This window comes from Diadema antillarum, unplaced genomic scaffold (genome assembly GCF_040938485.1).
Source record: "Diadema antillarum isolate AM-2024a unplaced genomic scaffold, OU_Dant_1.0 scf00000045, whole genome shotgun sequence".
Lineage (NCBI taxonomy): Eukaryota > Metazoa > Echinodermata > Echinoidea > Diadematoida > Diadematidae > Diadema > Diadema antillarum.
This window is the reverse complement of record NW_027270934.1, coordinates 3,917,429-3,942,705: the sequence shown is the minus strand read 5'-3', so window position 1 is coordinate 3,942,705 and position 25,277 is coordinate 3,917,429. Positions and strand designations below refer to the sequence as shown.

At 38.8% G+C, this 25,277-nt stretch overlaps 1 protein-coding gene across 2 annotated transcripts in view; it reads left to right on the top strand.

The window, feature by feature from the left end:
* Window positions 1-2,777: 2,777 nt before the first annotated feature.
* The window catches only part of LOC139714780 (protein tyrosine phosphatase type IVA 1-like), a 47,053-nt gene continuing 24,553 nt past the window's right edge, over window positions 2,778-25,277 (top strand). Inside the window, exons 1-2 of one of the 2 annotated variants that reach the window (XM_071626446.1) lie at window positions 2,809-2,907; window positions 15,144-15,349. The gene's annotated coding sequence lies outside the window, so the exon portion shown is untranslated. Of the gene's footprint in view, window positions 2,908-15,143; window positions 15,350-25,277 lie in introns of both variants that reach the window. The other variant, XM_071626439.1, reaches the window with a different exon arrangement.

Genomic DNA, 25,277 nt, shown 5'->3' with positions numbered 1-25,277 from the left:
CCACGGTACGCCACTGAACACCCCCCTCTAAAAAATCCTGGGTACGCCTATGTTCCTTTGTATGGTGCACAAAAAGTGTGGGGGCCCGAGCCCCCACGGCTGCGCCGGCCCTGAAGCGAACCCCATTTCATTTTCGGATTAAGAAATATCTAGTTATATGGAATTTATTTGTTTAGGAATAAGGAACCTTACAATGTAATAAGACATTATGATGGATCTATATCTCTTTATTGATGATTGTGAACTTAAGACAGGCAGTATAACTGTAAAATGTCATCTTTATGAAAGTAGCCCGATCTGGGACATACTTCGTAAAGGGGTTCTCAGTTACCACGGCATCAGTAAGCAACAAACCAATTAGCGGCTACAGCATTTTTAAGTCACTACCATCTTGCATGGTAACCTTATAATCATTGTAGCAATTCACAAGGGTTACAGGCTTTGTTATTAAAAGAATAATAATAAGTCGGCAGATTTGTACCATGAACATTTTGGGCAAAAAAAAAAGATCAAAATGTATAGCGTCTGTATGCAATGAACCTAAGAATGCTTAAGGACGTACATTATTGTATTTTCAAAAGTGGCCCAGTGTGAAATTTGCAGGTGAATTGCGCAAAAGTGTCCACTTTCACACTGCAACCGTCTTACTTGTATGCCCACTTCCTTCACATGTTTTTTGTCTTTTTTTTAACAGCGCCATCTATCGATCCACAGCTGTCGATTATTTAACTCCAGTACAATGTATAGTACTGTAAAAAGACACGATTCAAAAGTTTGGCAAAAACTCAGGTTTCGTCAAGGGCAATAAGAATGTAGATTTTTATTATAGATTATAGATTATAGATAATGATTATAGATTGTAATACTCATGTATACTCATGTATCAACATCAAGGGAAGCCTTGAATCTATAGAAATGATGATATTACCCTCTTGAATGTCTTTGTATGTATATCTTTCTGTCTATCCATCTGTCTTTTTATATATCTATTTTCTCTCTTTTCTGTCCATCCATCATCATCATCTCTGAGCTCTCCCTCCCTCTCTCTCTCTCTATTATATATATATATATATATATATATATATATACATAGGAAGAGTTTGTTCGCAAAAAACGATAAGTCCATTTTGGAAGATTTTGAAGTACGGTCTCTGTCATTAAGTACAAAATAATACCTTTTCAATGATATATTGGTCACTACATATGAAGGTACATTTTTGAAGTTATGGTCAAAAGAAGCAAAAATTTTCTTATTATTTTCTTTATTTTTCTTGACCTTTAATCTCAATCTGGCAAATATGGACTTATCGGTTTTTGCGAACAAACTCTTCATATATATATATATATATATATATATATATATAATATAATATAATATATATATATATAATATAATATATATATATATATTCATGTAAATAAATATGTGTGTGTAGTGTAATCACTGTGAGTGTGAAGATAGCTTAGCATTTTCATCCCTGACGAAGGGGGAGGCCCCCGAAAATTTGGAATCTTAATAAATACCAAGTGGCAATTTGTATTTCTCTATCAGTTGTGTCATTCCTTATCATATATGTATATGTATATATATATATATATATATATATATATATATATGATATGTCATATGAAATGAACGGATGATTTTGTAACACAATATTAGCGTCCAACAACTCTTAATGCTTGCAACATTATTTTTGTTTATCCACTTGTTGAGTTGGGTAGGACCGTCGAACTATCTTGCAGCCGATGTTTCCTGAAATATTTCATTATTTACTTGAGTACAATGCCGGATTTCATGGGTTTTTTTTTCTCTCTTCATGCTTCACTGAGGTAAGTTGTTTCAGAGTCCTGTCGGGACCTAAACAACACAAACTTTTCCTTCCTTTTTAAATTTGGTTCTACCGTGTTTTGTTCCTATTTTTTAATATAGGGCCTGGTACGAAATACTTAAAAAAATCTTCTCTCGAAATTTCCCTACTTTGCTTTTGTCTGATACCGAATGCCGAAGTTTTGCATTTATTCGTTGTCATACAGTGTATTTTGTTTCATTGATTGTTATTATCTTATTAGGATAGAAGTAGAAATAGAAATAGTAACTGGAAGTGATCTAAGGTCGGGTCTAAAGCTAGCAACCCCGACTAAAGATTAGGCATCTCCGTGATATCGTGCGTTTCCTCCTATACTGTTACTAGTACTCTGTAGTGAGTCACTACCGTGAGTAAGAATGACACTATCATGCGTATTGATCTCGATCATCCACGTTGACCTTTCTGCTAGCTGCTGTATCTATGCAAATTACTTGTAGATGCCGACATGTTATAACTGAATAGTTTCCGCCGAAAATACTGTGTGACGTCTTTGATCTGACACAGTTGCATGAAACATTCATGTCGTAATGTGACGAGTTCCTCAAGATGACGCAATTGAGGCGAAACCAATTTATTCTTGCAACCATTATGGGCAATATTTTACCCCCCCCCCCCCCCCCTCCCAAATCTGCGACACCACCTTTTCACATCCCAGCGTGGAGAAGTTTTACGCGCGCGCCAAACTACACAAGCGTTCGCGGATATGTCGTGTTTTTTTGTTTTGTTTTTTCTATACATTGGGACAGGTACTGTAACTCGTGTGTGCCATGGTACACATACTTAGTAAACATAAAAAGGGCGCACAGCAATTACTTCCGCACTCGAAATTGCGTTCGCGCGCACACACACACATACACACACAGTGAAGAATAGGGATAACGAGCACGTCGATCACCTACCTTCAAGCTTCCTTCGCATTTTGTGCTCACGCGTTTTTCTCTAACGATTATCCCCCAAAGGAGTCAATGTGGAGTTCTTCTCAAGTTTTTCCCTTGTTCGTTTCACAATTCCTCGCCTGATGTGTAAGCATACGGAAGTGAGTATACAATCAGATTATCATTTATTCCTCGTTTACTCTGCCCTGAGTGAAATGTCTATAAATTCAAGAAGAAAATGACAGAAATCCGTTGCCATGCGGTGTTCGGTGTTGGCTTCGATTTCCTGTGCAAGCGTACTGTCGCGAGTCAACCGGCGTTTTTTCGTGTGTAGTAAATCAATGAAATTCCTTTGTGTCAATCTCATTTAGGCGGCTTGTTTTAACCGTCATTTGCTTATTTTAGTGAAAATCGTAAAGAATAAATAAGGTGTGTCACGTTATCAAACAACAGTCACATATGTGGCAACTGTAAGTAAGGATTATGGGTTTTGATTAGGGTAAATCGGGATGTTTATGCATATTGGTCATAATCCATTGATAGCGGTACTAGTAGCCTACATTGTGAATGCAGAGGTTTCGTACTACGCACGGTTAGAATCTGCGCAGAGTGTTGTGCATGTCTCCCGTATCGCGAACGATGCCTGCATGTGCATAATGTGTATGCGTGGGATGGCCATGGACGTGGACGGCCGTTTTTATGCAGGGCCGGGTTTGACTTGGATTATGCTAGTATAGTAGTAGCTTGTACATTTTTACCCGACCTTATTGTTAGAACATGCGAACATGGGTTTGCTACTCGAAACGATTAGAACGGTCACTTATTTACAATGTCATTACAGGAGTAAATTACAGTGTAGTTCTATCTCGGCAATTGTGCACTTTACAGCCCTATGGTATATTATCGGGACCTCATTCGCCGTGTGCTAAGGTGATATCCCATAAAAAATTCCGCACTGAGCAGCTGGCGAGCTTCTCTTGCTGTATGGAACGCCGTTTGACAAGTGATAAGGTCACTAAAAGCCCGCCTCACGGCGCTTCTGCGGAGCTAGCTGATCGCGCAAACCAACCACGCGGGCGAGGCTTGCGCTAGTGTGTGTGTGTGTGTGTGTCCATGTAGTGGCTGCCCGTAAATCGGTAGCTATACACACTTCGCACGGCGTTTGGTAGACTGTGTAGACGAAATAAACACTGACAGACTGATGAATCGAGATAAGATTTTGTGTTTTTTTATCATTATTTTACAGAATAATTCCGCCAAGGCCGAAGGGGACATATGCCCTCCGCAATAGGTTTAATTAGTGATACCCTGCTTAATATATCACGCAAAATTCATTCATTTAAAATCATGATTGAAGCACGGAAGTTTACCACTCGTTGCATTCCAGTTGTGTGCCAGTCAATGCACAACTCATGCTCGATGACGCCGCGCCGCACAGGCAGCAGGGAAGGGCGTTAGAGCAACCATGTGGCGTACTGTAAGAGCTTTCATCACGCACACGCATGTTGACACATTCACACACACTGCATGCATCCCAACACGAAATCTCACACACATGTACACAGTACAGTGCCGGAAGACCCGCTGTCGAACCGCGGTGCCTGATAGGAACTCGAATTCACACGCACTGCTCGATTAGGGTAAAATCTCGCACCGATAATATAGGGCCGTAAAGTGCACAATTGCCTCTATCTCTAGCATTTGTCTAACTGCACAAGCGACCCCAACCCGTACTGAGTCGGGGTCGCATGGCATCCCTATGACTATGTATGGCTATCGAAGAACCGCCTGATATGGCTTTGCATTTTGGTGACCAGAGACCAAAATACAGGGTTTTACACTGAAATTCGTAGCCATACTGTTAGATAAGATACTTTACAATTACAATCAGAGCCGCTTAAATCGATTTACAATATGATCTGTTTTAAGAGCCCAGTGAAAGATATTATCCGAGGTTTTAGTCCCTCCGCACTTCGTATCGTAGTACAACTTACACAGCGCATGCGCTAACGGCCTTGCTGTGGATCGGATATGGATAAAATGTAGCACTTATAATGATACACAATGTTTGCGTGTGGAAAGAAAAAACAGGACGGCTAGCTGAGAACTGAAATGAATATTCATTCGCGCATGCGCAGATCATTTTATTTACGTGATCTGTTCAAAATGGCGATTCGCATCTCGTGGAGATGGTCTCAAAGATGATGACGATTTATCTTGTTTTCGGAGGTAATGGTGAGCCACTGTAAGGGATACATAGTTGCCTATAATATTCAACAATATGGTATTACAACATGTGACTTTACGTTGCGAATCCAAGTGTCGTTTTGAATGATGAGTTGTTCACTGAATTGCAAGCATCGCAGTGCACCTGATTACTTCACTAAATTGCATACAAGTTGTTGGGGTGCTGTTACTGGTTACAGCGCCCCGCGCCGGGGTTAGCATTTGTCCAGCATGAATTGTAGAAAATCTTGATTCTAAATGTTTGTAGATCTAGAATTCTAATCTAGATTTCTAATTGTAGTTTTGTCTGCCTGTGCATGTCTGTATTGTAATGCAGTAAGGACATTCACCCACTTTTCTATTGCCTAATAATCAGTATTTTTGTGAACCAAAATACATTTCTTGTAAAAGAACATTGTTAAAAGCACTCATGCAATTATTAATAACACGTATGGGTATGGCTGCACGGTGGTTATGCATTAAAAACATACCTTGCGCTAGTAGATAAGCTCAGTAAACATTCATACATGTATATCAGCATAGAAACCTCTATATCTATAGATTTCTGCATTTTGTCTACTCCTCACATCATATAACAGAAATGTCAGAATGATCAATATTTTTCGAATGGTTGCTAGAGTCACATGTCACTCCCGTGCCGTGCCTTGAATAAGTAGCAGCGTGGCCTGACGGCAGTATCAGGTGTGTATCAATTTAGTCTGTCAACTGCGAACACCACAAACTGTGTACAGTGGAGCGCCCCTGGGGTTAGTGCACTACCAGAGCTCCAGGAGATGATGATAACAACTTTGGACTTTGTTGGAATTGATCCCAATGCTGTTTTTGCCATGCATCTACTTATTTATGCTAGCAAAGAAATAAAAAAAGCAGCAGCATTTAAGTGTTCATATTTTTACCACATTGCATCATTTTTAACAGATGGGACAGTTTCATATTTTGCAGACATGTTGGGCCTAGTATAAAATCGTAAGGGTGCAAGGGTGCATTTCACTATTTTAAACACAGCCATATTTTTCTGTGTCACACAATAAATGTGAAGTAGTTTTAGCTGGATAGACATGATTATCACTCCAGAGAAATCATACTAAATGCAAGCATATATTTTTTTTTTAATAGATACATTAATATATGTACAAAGTACTCTTATCTGCAAAATTGTTAGCAAAGGATTATTCTGTCAAGTATAAATAGCACAGATGTATCAAGTAATGAGTTTGAAAATGGGCTCAGTACAGAAAGTTTACTGTGCAAAGTTTCTTCTTTTGTGGTAACCCATGACTACATGTGTGAGTGAAGTGTGCATATGGGATACTGTAATCCTAAAATTGGAAATTTTCGCACATTTTGCACAACCAGAACCTAGTGCGAATATAAAAGCACGCAAATGTTCTAGTACCGATCAGTGTCCTGATTGCGCAGAATTAAAAACATGCGAAATTTGTCGTACCCAGCGGAGCACAAAAAATTACTCGAATGCGAAATTGTCCACTTTTACAGTACCGGGTATATCTTGCTGGATCTTATGCTTAGCCTTTCACGGAAATGAGGTTCGATAGTGTGATCAACAGAACTTGACAGTCAATTTCCTGATTGGCGAAATGTCAGCAATCGCATGGACTTTACGACCGGTGATACACTGAACCTCTTACAGGAACAAATGCTTGTAATTTTGAAACTGTAAAGGGAAGTGTTGAGGCCACCTTATGACAGATGATCAGTTTGGGCACCTGAAGTAATGAGGGTACATTTGCGGTACACAGCGTACATTGGCATTCAGGAACAGCATTGGCAGGGAAACCACCTACCGTTTAGTTGTACAAATTGTGCAACAAAGTTTAATGTAGGCATACTGTATACATTGCAAAATATCCATGATATTTTCATCCTAGTAAATGGAACTGCAGCCCACATAATTGGGACACATATTTTGGCGAAAATACTTTAATTGTCCGTCATCATATGAAAATGATAACTAAATCCAGAGAATAATTACGGTACAGGAAAAGCAGTAAAAAACATTGTTTGAAGGACTACATTTACAGCTGGCAATAGGATAACATTGTACTGGCGGTGATGTACTGCACCCTGTCAGTTCTATTCATATGCATGTACAGTGTACATTTACAATTGTAGTTTACTTTCTTGTTGCCCTGTTTTGTTTTGTGAGTGTTGTACTGTGTGTGTACTTGTTGCTGTGGATACTAAGAATTGATAACTGTATCATGCATGGTATTAGGTGTGTGATACCAATTGGTACATACAATTCACTGTACAATTTGTACATGTACCAACTGGTGTACTGGGTTTCTTGTGGGCTGATTTGCATGAGCTATATCACCCACTATTTCGGCAGAACTCTAAATGGAAGAAAACTGTTTTCCCCGTCCCCTCCCAAGTGGGGGCCACTGTATGATCACGATGTTCATGGTGTGTGCATTGTACATGCAGTAGAACTTCTCTGCACCCCATAATATCGTCAGGTCCTCCAAAAATAAAAGCAGTTACTCATAAGGGCTGGATTATCCTGAGATTGGTTGATCTATTAATAGACCAAGGAGATTGAAACAAACATGGATGCCAAGAGTCATGGCTCGAAACCGTTGTCGTCGTCTCTCTGGTGGGTGTCGGTTTTTGTACAACATACCCGACCATGCCATCCGCGAGCTGTGCCCAGCAGAAGTGTCGTGCCAACCACCATCAGCGTTTCCTGCCAGTCACACCACACATCATCAGTTGCCACAGATGGAGCCAAAAAAACACACACACAAAGAAGTGTCTGCATTGGTTTCTCACAGCCTTGTTGCACTCACGAGAGCTGCCAAGTTTGCCTCATTCTGCTGGAGGCTCCCTGAGAAAAGGGAAATTTTTATCCTGATAGTACAGTATGTTGCGGTGTATGAAAATTATGGAAAAATCAGAGAAATATCTCGATGAAAGATTTGGGGAAACAATCACACACACACACACACACACACACGTAAGTTATGAACTGTAAAAGTTTAGAAAATCAGACAAATTGGCAACTCCCTCTGTGTCATCAACAAGTGTAGGTGTTGAGGACCTCTCCATTTGTTTTGTACACAACATTTCCATTACTGTTGATTTTTCCCCCAAGAAAACAATTTCTTCAGACCTGTTCTTGGTACTGTATGTTTTGCATGCCCTCCTAAGCAGAGGAGTTTTGTCTTGCCCAAATGTTTGAGAAAGATTAAAATTAGTAAGATTTTGTATACAAAATGAATGGAGAGTTTCTCAACACCTGTACATCACACAGAGTTGCCAAGTTTGTCTTGCTCTAGAAACATTTGCAATTCATAACTCTTTTGTGTGTCTGTTTTCCCTGTCCCCCCAACTTTTCACTGATCTACTTCTCTGATTTTTATGCCCCCGTTTGTTTTTTTCTGTTTTCATACTAGGCAACGTAAGTCATAATATCTGGATGGAATTATTCCTTTGACTCTTCATTTCCTGTTAAGAGAATGTGAAAGCCTTTCCAATACAGGGACTGACACTCTTTGCTGATTGAGTTGTGTGGAACACACTAGGGTTCATTCTTCATGTTAACTCTGTTGGAACCTTCCGGATTTAGATCTGTGAACTGTCGGCAGCCCCGCTGCACATTGTGTCTGTCAATCATGACGTACGTACGTACATCATGTTCATGGCCACAGCCGACTGCAGCAGTGAGTATTAAAAGAAAGTTCAGCTTTCGTTTTAATGTCATGGCTGTGTTACTATGAAAAGCAATGTCGATGAGCAGTCTTGCAGGTGCTAGTAGACATCAGTCAGTGAGTTTGGAATTTGCAGGAGAGGAGCGGATCGAGTCGGCAACTGAAAAAGTCTTTACAGAAGAGAACTGAAGAAAAAAAAAACCCACAGAAATCTCTCCTGTGTAGGGAGTTACACAGTACATTTTTGAAAATCTGTGCTTTTTAACTTGAATGAAATGAACAAAATGCAAAGTGGAATTGTTTTTTGTTCATATTATATATTTTTTTAGTTGTATTATAGTTTGATGATACCCCAGTGATGCATGGATTATGACTGATTCGTCATGGATTTGTCTGATTTTTTATTTATTATTTTTTACTGTGACAAAGAGAGCTTATTAGTGCACATGTATGTATGTAAATGTACGGGAGCAACCTCTGATACACTTGGTGCATGTTATACATTTATAGGCCATTATGCTGGCACGCCAGGAACTATAATACAAATAGATACTGTGTGGTTATCATGCCATAGTCTAGCATTACACCAGAATGACCCGCAGACACTGTAGCTTGTCTGTACATCACAAACAGGAAATTATCAGTTAGAATCTTCAGGGGGATTTGTACCTTCAGGGTTTTGTTTGTTTCTTTGTCTCTTGGGGGGTCAGTGAACATAAAATGAATGCCAAGGAAAATTCAATAACATAAAATATTAAGTAGGCTGTTTTTCTCATACTTTTATTTTGTATTGTAAATGTTTGTTTGTGTTTTTTTTTCCCCTCAGAGAGATAGGGAGATATTAGATTAACAAAGATTCTTTTGGGCCAGTTCCAGTATCTCTAAAGCTTCTTCCCAACAATAAGATTCTGTGTGTCATGTGATATACATTGTAGGGCTCTCATGATATCATCATGTGAGAGGAAAAAGATGGGGACTGTTGCGTCTATTCAAGCTCTGGAAGGGCATCGAGATCATTATTTGAAAGTAATGGAGTCAACAGTGTGTCGTCACATACATGTGCAAGTACACTGTACTACTACTACACTGTACACAAAAGTACTGGTTCAGAAACTACACTTGTATTCCCCTGTCTTTATGTTGTTGCTGTATTTGCTGGTGTAATTGTTGGCTATGAATAAACTTTGGTGTGTGTGTGTGTGTGTGTGTGTGTGTGTGTGTGTGTGCACTTACCCATGGTGTACAACGAGGACACACGTATACATTGTACGAACTTTACACCGAGGACACACAGAGAACCGAGGACGTCCTTGGTACGCAGACCATTCCAAACTGTCTGCTTTTGCATGCTTTTGCATGTAGGGGTTCATGTTTGTAGGTCCTCGATTAGCATTATTGTAATAAGTCCTCGGTTGGATGGTAATGTACAAATGAGTCCTCAGTTGACAAGGGTCCTAGACTCCTACTGACACACAGGTCCTCATTCATGTGGTAAAATTCTTAAGGGTAGAACACGTCCTCAGTTTCCACCATAGACGCTTTATACGTGTGTGTGTTTGTTGTCACAAAGATGTGGTTTGATTTAAAGGACAACAACTTTTTAGTGAAAGAAGAGTTTCCAGTTAGGCATGTACAGTTGTAGTGTACGTGTACACTTGTAAATTAGTGTACGTCTGAATTTCAGTATTGGTTCATTGATTTCTGCCGAGTATTGGGATGATAGACATGAAATAGGTACGGACATAAATAATATCAATTGTAATATCAAGTGTAATATCATTCTCCATTTGCATAATTTTCATGTATTCACATCATTCATGCCCATAGCAGTGGTGTTTAAAACATGACATATCTGTTTGTGTTAGAAAAACATTGAAAAATTGCTATTTTCTTTCTGCAATTGTTTCAATAGTATTGCTATTTGAACAGGTGAAATGGCTCCACAATACACAGTTTAGGTTATAGTCTACTGTATGTGAATTGTGCTATGGAGTGTGATGCTTTTGTCCACACAATTATTTGATGCATTGTGCAGTATGTAACACACAACGCTTCAAAGATTACCCCCACCTGCCTCTTTGTACACATGTATTGTACATTTTGCAAGTACCAGCCAGTGCTGCACCTGTTGTTAAAACTGGTCCACTAATTACCTCAGCTGCGCTGACCCCAAATCGTTATTTTGTTTGCTGGCATGGGAATTGGTCGATTAAAAGAAAAAAAAAAATGTTGCGTTCAATTTGTATCAGAGATACGCTGGTGGAGCTAATTTTTGTAAGTGAGTATGCTGCTATGCCCATATGAGTTGTGGCTATAATAGCTGTAATTTTCTAGTGTATGTGTTTATGTTCCACGAGATTGAATTTACTCTAATCAGGTTTGGGACTAGAAATTACAACTATTGAGCACACAATGTGTGAAAAACAGGAAGTTTTGAAGAACAAGAACAACATTGATTTTGTGAGGATGAATATCAAGTGTTTGTATCAAATCAATAATGTGGGCGTATTTCTATCCGAGTCGATTTCTGTTTCAAGTCATGCATGCTACCATCTATTAAAATCAAGAAATGATAATGTAGAAAATACCAAATATAATTTGTCACATTCATTGGGAGAGGAAGCATAGCTGTTACCAGTGCTACAATATGACTTCTGTTGTCAGAACGCAGTGTTTGTTTTATTTTATCATCAATTACCCATTCCATGATAGTGTGATTACCCACAGGCTTTTATAATAGGGCAAGTCCAAGATAACGCGCACGTTACGTATGGGACATTCAGAGACTTTAATGACCTGAAAAGTAGTGTTAATGGCCTTTGATCATATTGAACTTCATCATGGTGATTGATATCTAGAAGAAGTATAATCATGTAAAAAATTGAGAAAAATGACCTTGACAATTATATTCTAGAAGAGAAAATATGTGCCGTTACGTATGGGACCAGAAAAATTTCGTTTTTTTGAACATTTTTTTCAACCTCAAAACTCTCTGAAAGTATATCATTCTACAACTTGAAACTCACTGTGATGAAAGTCACAACACTCAAGATTATTACAAGTAAGTTTCATGTCATTAGGCAAAAAGCTCTAATTACAGGTTCTAATTAAAGACAGACATGACGTGTTACGTATGGGACAGTTACGTATGGGACAGTTTGTCCCCCATTCATTTAGTGTGTGAAGAACCATGTTTATGGGTATTTTGCATCATTACTGAAGTAAAATCAGTTGAAACTACTCAAATACTGATCCAGATTGTCAAGGAAACAATATTCCCCAAATATTCACCATTATAATCATATTCAATCATATTTCTATATTTTTATGACCAACCTGGGTACGCATGCCCTTTGTCCCCCATTCATTTAGTGTGTGAAGAACCATGTTTATGGGTATTTTGCATCATTACTGAAGTAAAATCAGTTGAAACTACTCAAATACTGATCCAGATTGTCAAGGAAACAATATTCCCCAAATATTCACCGTTATAATCATATTCAATCATATTTCTATATTTTTATGACCAACCTGGGTATGCATGCCCTTTGTCCCCCATTCGTTTAGTGTGTGGAGAACCATGTTTATGGGTATTTTGCAAAATAATTTTGCAAAATACCCATTTAAACAAATTTTTTGCATAATTATTGAGGTGGAATCAGTTGAAATTACTCAAATACTGATCCAGATTGACAAGGGAACAATATTCCCAGATATTTACCATCATAATCACATTCAATCATATTCTATATTTTTTATGACCAACCTGAGTATGTATGCCCTATTTTTATCAGGATAGTTACTACTGAAAAATTGAATAGTTTAAAGTGTTTACTTGCATTGATGAAGGGCAGTTTGCCATTTAGTTTCAATAAAAAACAACTTGACACAAGAAATATTAAGTTTAATAAATAAGCAATACCTGCTGCGTGGAACCCCAGTAATCGAGTAGATATATGATGTCTGTCTAGCAGTCAAGTCATTGATTCGAGTCACACCTCAGTATGTATACCCATGAATTTTGTTGTGGCTACTACTGAAAACTGAATAAGGACAATTTGTGTATCACTTGCAATAAAAAAAAAATCATTTTACTTTTTTTTCCTTCTATATATATCACAACCATTTCAAATTGGATCTCCATCACATAAACTTTGAATTCCTCTAGTCTTAGGATTTTATGCTCTTAAGTAATTCATATAATTGGTTTCCAATCATCTCTTTAAATGTTGAAAACTGAATCCCCATTTCTACAAAAAACTATACCATCCCTTTAATGCTGATTTTTCATTGTGTATTTTGCCATTTTCCCCTCCCCCTTTCTGAAAATTGTTCAGTCAAGTTCATGTATTGTTTCAAGTGTCTATAACTCAAAAAGTAGCTACAATGTTGGGATGCTTTCTTCAGGATGATTGACCATTTGTGTACTGAGAGACCTTCCCAGCTAGCTACATGCATTCACATGCAATATGTATGAGGATGTCCCATACGTAACGCATTTGTCCCATACGTAACATTATTTCAATGCCTAATAAAAAATATTTCTTTTACTTTTTTTTCTTTTTTCTCTGGTATTTAATTTCTCTAAACAATAAATTAGAACTTTCCAAAAGGGCATTAAAATAACCTTAGCAATTTAAGAAAAAACCTAAAAAAATGACCTCATTTTGTTACGTATGGGACATCTCATGATAGGACACGAGCTAATTTGCATAATCATTTGCATAATCCCTAAATTTTCATACCAAGTTAAACTATGTGATGAACTTCTTATGTCCACATATTAATCAAATATTATTTGCTTTCCTTTGAATTAATATGAATTTTTATAAATGTCCCATACGTAACGCTGTGTTTCACATTTATGCAAATGAAGCCCTTGAAATTTGCATAAATTTACATAATATCATTTTTTCCTTCACGGAAATCAAAACTTCAACTCATAAGCTTCAAAATGATACCAAACATGTCAATATTGAGCAAAGATGAAATTTTGCCTTCTGAGGGGACCTTATCTTGGACTTGCCCAATAATCCTTTCTGTGCCAGGGATTTTGGACAGGGTGTACAACACCATAGGGTTTCCGGCGCCAGTCAGCACTGAAAGCACACCAGGGGTTAATTTACACTGTAGTATGTGGCACACCAGTCTCCTGGAAGCAATTGGAAAAAATGAAACAACTTTAAAGGGATTGTATAGTTTTGGCTGAGACCTAATTTCAGGTTTCTAACATTTTTTGGTGAGATAATGAGAAACCTTTTATGAAATATGAATGAGCATGTAATTCTATGAGGAATTCAATGTTTATTTAATGAAAATTGGTCTTGAAATGGCTGAGATATCCAAAAAAAGAGAGATGTTAATAAAGTGTGGGACCCACACTTTATTACGATCGCTTTGTTTTACTTTGTTTTTGGATGTTTCATTAATTCCAAACCCAATTTTCATCAAATAAACTTTGAATTCCTCTTAATAAAATGGTATGCTCTGTACTATATCATTTTGTATAACTGTAAGTGTTTTCTTGGTATCTTGCAAAAAGTTAAAAGCCCAAATTCTCATCTCCGCCAATACTGTACCATCCCTTTAATACTCCTAAAAACACACACATACACACACATGTATGCAATCATGACCATGGAGTTGGACTGTGACTGAAATCCAAAAGAAATCAAAATTGCTATTGGTTTAAGTCCAAGATAACAAGGAATGGTAAAACAATCCACAATTACCGCATAGTTTTACAAGCTCGACAAAAGTAACTTGCTACCCTCAGGACCTCATTTATAATGTGCATCGTTCATTTATAATGTATATTGTACGTTTTTGCTGGTACAGAGCCATCTACATCACGATTGCACAGATTTTGCGAGAAGTTGGTCTGGTGTAGTGTTGGCACACACAAAAAAAGCAAGCTGCCCAGGTTTTGCAGCAATGTGGGCCAGTGTGTATTAATTTTAATAGAGGGGAGTGGGGTTGAGGTTGGCATACATTACTGCTGCCTTCTCTTGCTCTCCACAACAATGGTTGCTGAAGAAATCAAAAGAAAGTGGACAGGCCGACATATCATTATTGTCATGATACCGTAAAAGTGGGCATTTTCACGGTGTTGAAATTTTCACGCATTTTGTGCAGTCCGAAACAAGCGCAAAAATAAAAGCACACGAATATTTTTGCTTGCCATACAATTTTGTATGTTCCAATAGTTGATATCTGGATTCTGTGGAATTAAACGCACGCGAAACTCTTCTTGCCAGACTGAGCGCGAAAAAATAGTCACATGAAAATATCCATTTTTACAGTACAGAAAGATTTTAAAAGTAAAAACCCCTCAGACATTTTTTTTTTTTTTCATTGGTGGTGAAGTAATGCTTTGTGTGTGGAATTTCTTCACTCAAATGAAAATGAGATCATTTGGCTTCTTTCAGAGCTGTATAAATTCTCGGACAGCTCACTTGTATGAATATTTCATTGACAAGGTGCCCTGTGATCCACATCTACAACAATCCCTGGAGGATGAGCGGGAAATGGAGGGTAGGGAAGTGACCATGGTTGCTGAGATGGCCAGCGGTGTGAGCATGTACTGACCATTAGGAGGGGAATGGAATGCTGAGCATGTATGCTATGTACAGTCACGTAACATTGGTATCCCTACTGCACTGGACTTAAATATATTGTGGTACATGTAAGTATACCTTTAAACAGTGTACAATGTAATGTTCCCGTAGAGCTTGTTGGTACTTGTACATAGTTGTTGCACTTGTTTTGTCATTTTTATTTGACAGTAGGCTAGAGTTTGGCCGGTGTATAAAAGCTATTTTAGTTTAAAAGGGTGTGACTATTATACAACCAATTTATGGCCGATAGTATGCAATAGAAATAAAGGCCAGATGTGTCCAAATGTGTGCCAATGGGAAGCCCGAGTGAGGAATGTGATGTCTTCAAGTAACTGAATATATTAAAAGTGAAGTGAATACTATAATTAATTTTAACAAATATGAATGAATAGTGAATGAAGTGAAGAAATTTAAGTACATTGAAAATGAATGACTGAATAAATAGGGGGGGGGGGGGAATACCCACAACAGTAGACAGAATTGTTCTGACCACATTGTTTTGTGTGGGCTCTTCTACAATATTTGAGTCATGATCACAACTTGCTGCAATTCAAACTGTATTTTCCTGTTCAATACTGAGGAAACTAATAGTTTTCAGTAATACTGCTTTCACTTTCTACTGGTTACATGATGTTGCCTGGTGATGAACAAATTCATTTACTACATCATATTTTTCTTCTTGGCTGTTTTTGTACAACTGGAATTTGGTCTGTTACTGAGTTGAACCAGTATTGAATAGGCCATACATTTCTGCATGTTTTGTTTCTGTTTTCTCTTTCTTGCTATTTTTTTTTTTCAAAGAATGCGTTGCTGTTATTCAGACTGCTTTGAATATCTGCAAATCCCCCTTGGCTTAGATTCTCATTGGGGTAAAAATAGAAAGAGAATCCTTACAGTCAAGGAATTTTGATGGAGTAATTTTTTTTTTCCCTTTAAAGAACAACACAACATGCGGAAGAGAAATGTACACTGTATGTATCCCTCCATAATGCTCTTATCATAAACCTTCAAATATATACTCGATAAGAACTGTTTGCTGAAATACGTTCTATATATAGAATTGTAGACCCTGTTTATAGCAGTTGTTTCTGTGCTTAGTCACTACATTCTTCCGACATTCTGAGGTTTGTACAAATTAACATTGCCGGTTATATGGTACGGGGGAAGAAATAAGCTAGAAAAAAGTTTGATTCTAGATTCTCCTCTCTGTAGCGGCTAAGTACCAGTTGTCATGGTAACACAGCGCTGTGGATGTATTTGTGCAAGCAGAGAAGAGAAAAAAGAAAAAAACAAACCTGGAAACTGTATAATGGGAGAGAGCATAAAATGATGTGCCTTGTGCGAGCAACAAAAGAAGAGGCTTCCTTAATGGTGAGAGTTACAAAGAGTCAATTTTCCCTTCGCAAGAGTCAAATTGCACAATTCCAGATGCTGCTGTCGTTCTTTTCTTTCACCTACGCACACATGCAAGACTCGTGTAGGATGCAGTCGGTCTGTGTGCACAAGTCATCCTCGCTATTAACCTTTCGCCAGTATCTTGTGTCTAGTGTTCCTCACCCCCGACACATTCGCCCGAATGAATGTCCCCACGTGCGTGGGTGAGCACATTCGTGAGAGCCACCTCCTCAGCTTGCGCATTTGCTGCTTCGTCGATTTCCTTTTCTTTTCACCCTCCTCTTGAGATGGGAATAATTTTTAGAGGAAGAGAGGGAGAATGGAAGCATCGGTAGGGAAATCGAGTTTGCAGTTTTGTCTTTTAGGGATGTTGAAAAGCGACAACAATTTCCTTTTTTAAAAAGAAGGTTTCATTTGCCACAATTTTGCCATTAATGTCTCTCTTTATAGTGAGAAGGAAAACATCCTGAAAAAAGGTAGTCTTGTTGAAAGATCGCCTGAATAGATAATGAAGATGTGTGTTTGCTGCAATTGACATTTGAAAGGTATTTAGTAGCACTTGAACCTCCACGCAGATAGAGAAGACGATTGGACTATGCTAAGTTTCTCAAAGAATAACCAAAGCAAAGCAGATCCAAAAGACTGTCGATGACAATACACTGCATTAAACCTATTGATGGAAAGTACATAATTTGGTGCCACATCAAAAGGAAAAAAAAAAGGAAGTGGTGATACTGGCCAAAAAAGTATGAAGCACCACTCATGAAACTTGGTAGGACAATACATAACATTGCAAGTACGACACCCCTTGAAGTCGTCATGTGCCTTGTGCTGGGTACAGAATAGGTTAGTGGTCCCATACCCTGCCTGCATGATGATAGCGTTTTCAGACCGGTTTGGTGCGGCACGTGGCCGATGAAAGGGCAACTGCAGCGTACTTTGGCCCCCCAGGTGATAAAATGCGACTGCGGCTGGAAGGCTGCCACTGGGCACTCACCCATGGTATTGGCAATGACACATGTTTGTTACACAGCAGATCCATGCATGCTCAAGAGCTAACGATGTGCATGTGATCATGCTGTTGGTTAAATACCGTAGAGGGTTTGTGTTTTCCGCACGTGCATTTATATCCACGTGGGGCTCTGGGATGATGAGTCATGGCAGGACACGACATACAATGTAATTGATGTAAATGTTAATGACTTTGACCCGATCTTGACATGTGAATAAAATGTTTCTGTTTGATGCATAAATCTGTTGAAAATTCAAGGACGTTGCCATTGATCAGTATCAAAGGTGTTTTCTGTTTTGTCTTTCACCCTTCTTTTTGCAAAATAAAGTGAATGACGTAAAGCAGGCCATCAGCGCAGGAATTTTGAGATCAGTCAGTTTACAGAGTTTTTTTTTTTTTTTTTTTTTTTTCAATTGAATGCCAGTCAAATGTACAGTATACTTGTAGTCAGTCTCTGTCTTCTGAGCCTTCTGAAGTAACATAACTACAACTGTACCTGGTACTGCACTTGCATTGATTGAAAGAAGCTAGAGTATCTTCATTTTATTACATTTCATTTCATTTATTTCATTTCCAACAATGCAAAACATTTTCATACACAAAATAACACAATATCAATACAATGTAGTAACAAAGAAAAATATGTGAAATTAACAATAGTACGCATCACAAAAGCAGATGAAATTGAATTAGAATTAAAGTTGCAGGAAATGGAGGAGACATGCTGTAGACATTTTCTACAGTCTATTACACTTGTATGATTTGAAATGTGATCAGACTGTTCACTCCTAGCTGTTTTCAATACCCAAAAGTTATGACACATTAAAATATACTCTCATAATTGACTACAATAATGGCATTTTGACAGAGAAGATTTTATTGGTGTTGACTGCGAGGTTCGTCTTTTGTGTCTGCACAATGGTGCTGTCACTGTGTCTAAAAACGCTGTTGGCAGATAGTATTGAGCTGTTTGGTGCATTTCCGGCTACCCCCGCGACGCGAATGGGTTGATGAATGGTGGGCTCATTAAATCCCCGCTCGTGGCTCGAGAGAGTGACCTTTCGGCTTCAATCAGAGATTGACCCCGTGTTCCTCGGCCACAACCTCCGCCGCGCGAACCAACACTGAGAACCAAAACGCCTCCGCGGTCTGAAATCTCCAGAGAGGCGAGTGCTTGCGCATCATGGATAGATGACTCTGATTCCCAAATTTGATTCCAGATCAGTCGTCTGCGAATGAGTGCAAACATATGTTGCACAATGTCAGCGTCTTGTGCGTTGTGCAAGGCTGGATACATTGTGCATTGTACAGTTGTGATTTCTGACTTGCTGTGTCGGGTGGCTGCCTGTAAAAATGCTTCCCCTGAATTCGATCGCTACTCGCTCAGTAAAGTGTTCTTGACATTTTGAGTCAGAGTCGAATCTTGATGCTTGATTATAGACATAGCCTCGTGCAGCCATTAAAGGCAGAGTGCACTATTGAGGAAATCATGAAGAAGACATACATGATTTTTTTTTTTGCCTGATCTCTACAATCACATACCTTCTGTTGCTGCAATATAGGAGTAGTCTATATTATATAAACTTCTAAACTTTGAGTTAGTTTTGCTTCAAGTTTTACCTGTTCACATGGTCAAGAATATCAATTTTGTATTGAACAAAGCATTCTGAACTGTGTTTGGTTTGAAAGAGAAAGACTGAATTCAGTCTTTCTCTTTCAAAGCTATCTTTGATGTCCAAAATTGAGCCAGATGCTGATTTTGAATGTATTTCACTTGTAAGTCAACTAGGAGGCACAGATTGACAGAAGAACTTGTCCATGGTTATAGTGGGGGGGGGGGGGGGGGGGGGGGGGGGAGGGGGGGGGATGGGGAGGGACAAAAACCCGAAGAGCCATACAACTCAGAATGATTCAAACTAGACACATTGTTTGGACCTTTAAAGCCATAAAGAAATTTGAGTTTGCACATAATCTCAACTCAATCTGTCCTGCAGGAGTTGAACAAAGATAAGAGTATTGATACTTCAGTGGTAGGCCATATCATTGTATTTGTGTGTTTGTGCATGATATGTCAACATGACTGTATGTTTCAATTTTGTTTGCTGATTTTTGTTTGCGTGTATGTTTGTGTGTGTGTGTGTATAGAGTGATTACAATAACTTTTCTTGCGTACAGGATGCATTACGGTGTAACTGATTTATGCTGTCTTGAGGGGGCAGGCTCCCAACCCGTGAGTCATTCATTATATAATACACCTACAGATATTGTGCCGAGATTAAGTTTAGGGGGTGTAGCCTTCCTCCAAGACTGCTGCAAGTTTTCCCAGCAGGCAGGCAGGCACACAATCTCATGATGAACTCCCCCTGGCACCAAACTGACCAGGTGGACATACTATATGTACACATCAACAGACTTGTACTAATGAAATTATATAGACACTATTAAAGATTGCAGCTGCTATGAGAACAGTCTTGAAACAAGACTAGAATTTCCAGGCTGACCTCTAGACTTTGGGGGCAGGGGCAGGGCACTGGGTGTGTACACTGGCTTTGACTTTGACATCCAAATTTACAAGAAGTCCCTGAACCCGAGAAGAATGCAGAGAACGTGTTGCTGATATGGGAATTTAAAACTGAGTGCATTGCATGACCCTGTTATGACTGAGTCACAGAAAACCCTCAAATCTCTGGCAGATAACACCAGAGAATGCACAGGGCAAACCGTTTGATGAGGAAAGTTGTTGGCTGAAATAGGATCCATTCGTACCCCCATGTATGTTTTAGGACTGGGTGTCATATTTCGTTGGATGTCAACAAGAATGTCTCGTGACCTGATCAGTTTCCTCAAGGACGAAAATTCAATGTCATCTGGCCAGTGTGTTGCTGATGACAGGTTAGGAAATATTTTTGACAATTTGTGTGAGTGTTGCTACAACTGTAGCTGTACTGCTCTCATTATATCTGTCAACAGTGCAAGGCCCAGGTTTTATATGTAAAGTGTAACATGCATTTATGCATTTGAGGATACTTATAATTGAATACATTCATACTGAAATGCAACAGTGATCACTGGAGCTACGGCACACACATGTACTACACTTGTACAATATGTGTGATAGTAATACTTAATGGTGACTTCAAGTTGCTTCCCTATTTAGAAACAAATTAGATTTTATTTGATGTGCTGATTTTGAATGAATCTAATCCTGCAAACATGAAAGCTTTTATACAGCCTTTTATATGTGATATATACGTAGGTCTATGTGATCAATTTTCATGACAAGTACTGTCATTTTGCCATATCTATATTACACACTCCCACTACTACCATTCAGTATTTGCAGCATTTTACATACACATTGCAGTATGATATACATGTATTCAAAATAAAATCGAACTTTGATATCCAATTGCTGAATGTGGGAGAAAATCATCGCACAAGGGTCTTGGATAACCAGACTACACATGATGCGTTGACCTGGAATCCAGATCACGGGGTCACAGGGGGGAACCGATTTCAGGAAATCTTTCATTCAAAGTAGCTGGAAAGAGAGCATTGGCAAGATGGCCGAGCTAGAAAATTGAACTGCCAGCTCATCCTGTGTATTGAGAATCGCAGTACTTGCACATTGGCCCACTCTAGAACATCTACACTGTACAAGATTGGGCTTAGTCACACTGAAGGGATCGTACAGTTTTGGTTGAGACCTAATTTCAGGTTTCTAATATTTTTTGGTGAGATATAAATGAGAAACCTCATATGAAATATGAAAGAGTATGTAATTCCATGAGGAATTTAATGTTTATTTGATGAAAATTGGTTTTGAAATGGCTGAGTTTAATCCAAAACAGAGTGATTCCAATAAAGTGTGGGACCCACCTTTTAATATGGTCGCTTTGTTTTACTTTGTTTTTGGATGTTTCAGTCATTCCCAAACCTGATTTTCATCAAATTAACTTTGAATTCCTCTTAAAATGGTATGCTCTGAACTATTCTTGGTATCTCGCAAAAAGTTCAAAGCCTAATTCTCAACTCTACCAATACTGTACCATCCCTTTAAAGGGATGGGATAGTTTTTGTTAAGATGGGGATTCCGGTTTTTACTTTTCATATACTTTCTTGTACAAAGCAAAACAAAGTCATCCTGATAAAAGGTGCGTCCCACCTTTTATTAGGATGACTTTTGTTTTGCATTGCACTAGAATATCTCAGCCACTTCAAAACCGATTTTCATCAAATGTAGTTCTAATTCCTTAAAGAATTGTATGCTCTTCATAAATAAGTGGTTTTTTTCTCTTATAAAGTTAAAACCCCAATCCCCGACTCAACCAAAACTACACCATCCCTTTAACAGAATGGACACACCTTGTCTTGGGACTCTGGTTGTTACATTGTACTGGTCAGGTGTTTTAATTTTTTGCTATGATGCACAGAGATGTCAAGGTAAAAGGGCAGTATATTGTGCTTTTTCAAGGTGATGTTTCATTCTAAAATTGCTGCATGGCATCACACAATGTAGTTTAGAATTTAGAGCAAATCCTAGAGCATCCAGCAGTAAAGATTTGTGCAAATATTTGTTCCATGCATGGTAATTCTGATGGTATCGCCTACTGGGATACCATTGCAAGCACTGTGCGTGTTCAAGTGTTCCTTTACTTTTCAAAAGGTCTTTCATAGAAAAGGGATTTTCCCCAATACAGATTTGATTTGGCATCCCCTTCTAATGTACATGTAGGCTAGGGTTGCAATGTGCATGTTGTAATTCAAGGCATTTGATCCATTACTCAGTATTTGAAATTGCAACAGCCTCCAAGCCAAAGGCTATTCTAATTTTTCTGAAGACTGGCGTAAGGGGGCGGGGGTGGAACCCAAGGGCTATATTGAGAATGCAACTGTACATGTGTAGGCAAGTGAGTTCCTTTCCATATTCTCCCACTGACATGCAGACAAATTTTCAATAATTTTCCCTTCTTTTGACATGAGAGAAAAGCTTGTATTCATGTCAATATTTTTTTTCTTTTCTTTTAATTGCAGTATCCTAGCAATGATGACGTTAAAGGGGGGGGGGAGCATATTGCAGTTGCCAAGTTACATGTATCATTAAAAAAAAAAATGTGGTATGTTGTTTTTTTTTTGCGCACAAGCCAATGAGAGGTACATTGTATGAGGTGATGACATCATCACTGTAGCTAATTTGCATAAAATGCTGCTGCATGTCGTTACTAATAATATTTCTTTCTGTTTTTTTTTTTTTGACAGACCCATGACTTCTTTAAATACTGTGATTGTGATGGCATTCTACCATTATTGTATCTTATACCCATTTGATTTTGCTCTATTGAGCAAAGTCAGCCAGAACATCGTGTATGGTATAGGCCTACACTTTAAATGGTACAGTCGTGAAAATCTAGGCAAAGTCAGACAAACTTATTTATGATTCTTGGTTCATGTCTGTGAATTTCGTGCTTTCAAATACCAAACAGTAAATCTCTTTAATCTGTAGATGTTCAAAATAAAAAATCTATTAATAAGAGTATTAAATCTCGTGACAAAGACGCTGCTTTTAAAACACTTCCTCTGTTTTTGCATTGAATGACCAATAGCACAACTATCCATTCTGTGAAATGTAAGATGTCGATCTTCTATTTTGGAAGATATTGTTTTAGGACCTACAATGTACATTTTAGCGGAGTAGTAAAGCCCCCTCCCCCCCCCCCCCCAAAAAAAAAAAAAAAGAAGAAAGGAAAAAGGTTCTGAATTAGTTACGTGTCTAAGGACTCTAGGACTGTTCCATGTAACATGCACTGAACTTTGCAATTGGACACTGGTCGAGTGGTGGGCCTTCAGAACTGTCACAACAGTTTAACTTGAGTCTATACACTGCTACCCTTTTCAAACAGCTGACAAAAAATCTGTAACAGCCTATGTCGGCCGCCGGGCACCGAGAGCCTATCTGGTAAATTGTAGGTCACCGGCAGACGTCGTCGTCATCATGTGTATGCAGATAGCGAAAAGGAAGAGCTGGTTTAAACCAGACACATGCACAATGTACACGATACCTTTCTTCCTCCCTCTAACATATAGAATATCTCTCTCTCCTTCTCTCTCTCTCTCTGCTTCTCTCTCTCTCTCTGCTTCTCTCCCTCTCTGTCTCCGTCTCTCTCTGTATTTGTACAAAGTATGTAACCTTTGCCAGGTACTTCATCATTGTTTGCAGATAAGACAAGCGCGGGCAGTGACAGGATATATACTTCAGCATTTGGCATGGACGATTACGGCTAACAACGCTGGCTAAATACCAGTGCTCCGTCTTGCTCAGTATCTATGGGTGATTGTCTCTGGTGTCACTCCTTTCATTTGGGAAGTTTTATTCAGTATTGATATTTTTTTGAAAGACAAAATGTTGGTGAGCAAGTGTATGAATCAGTCACCTGGTAAAATGCATTGTGGGAAGCAAGGATTTCCATCATGCATTATTGCAAAAAGCAATGCACAATGAATGGTTCTAATTAAGATCAACATGTGATTTTTTTTTCTCCAGCAATACCGCAGTAATGTCGAGCAAATTTTTTTAAAATTTTCCCGTTTGTTTCATTTTAACCTGTTTAGGACGGTCTGATTTTGCTACAACACGCATTTCCCATAGACCCCTGCCCGAGTATACTCGGGACTCGTCCTCAACGGGTTAACTGTCCATTGTAGTGTATGGCATCATAAAAGATGTTTTACCCACTGGCCCAAATTGACTGCCCCAAATTTCAAGTTGGGCAAGTGCCCATTCATACTGACTTCTAGAATAGTCAATGGCAAGTTGTAGTTTCCCCAGGCACGTGGGCAAGCAAGTGTGTAACACCGTAAAAGCAGTGAAATGCTGTGGGCTTCCAAGCTGCCTTTTCTGCTCGTCTTGCCCAGCAGATGTAGCTCCTTGTGGATGGGGATGTGTGCGTCATAAAGGAACAGAGGGAGATGGTCACCCCAAACTGGCCGGGTTGTTGCCTTTACACGGCCAATGCGCTGCCCGCTGGTTGTGTTTGTGTGCCCTGGACATGTGTATTAAAGCTTTATCGAATGTTGACGTTTCGCGATACACAGCCTTTGAGAGCACTGTCAAGAAGGCCGAGCCCGGCATGCTGTCTAATCCACTATGCCGATTATGTCCAGCCGGCAGAGCTGATAGACCATGCCATGCATTCTTCTGATGTTAATTGCTTGCTGGGGGAAGGTTGCAAACTCTTGTACCTACAAGCTTGTAGTACATCCCTCTCCTTTCTAACACTGTGATGAAGCACTTGTATTAGCTCTTTCTTGTAAGTGGATATTAGGGTCAAGCATGCCTAGTTCAAGTTTGGATAGAGCTACCTACAGTCCAAAAATCTTGCGGTATTGTTTTCAGAACTGTGAGGATCATCAGGGCTTGAAACTCACCTTCTTTTTTTTTTCTGGTGGCCCATCCGAACTACTATTAAAAATCTTTTGAAATTTGGTGGCCCAGAAAAGAAATGCAGTGGCCCGAAATTAAAAAACGAAAAACAAAACATAACAATCTACTTTGAATCTTAAATGCATGATCGGGCCATGAAAAGATAGCC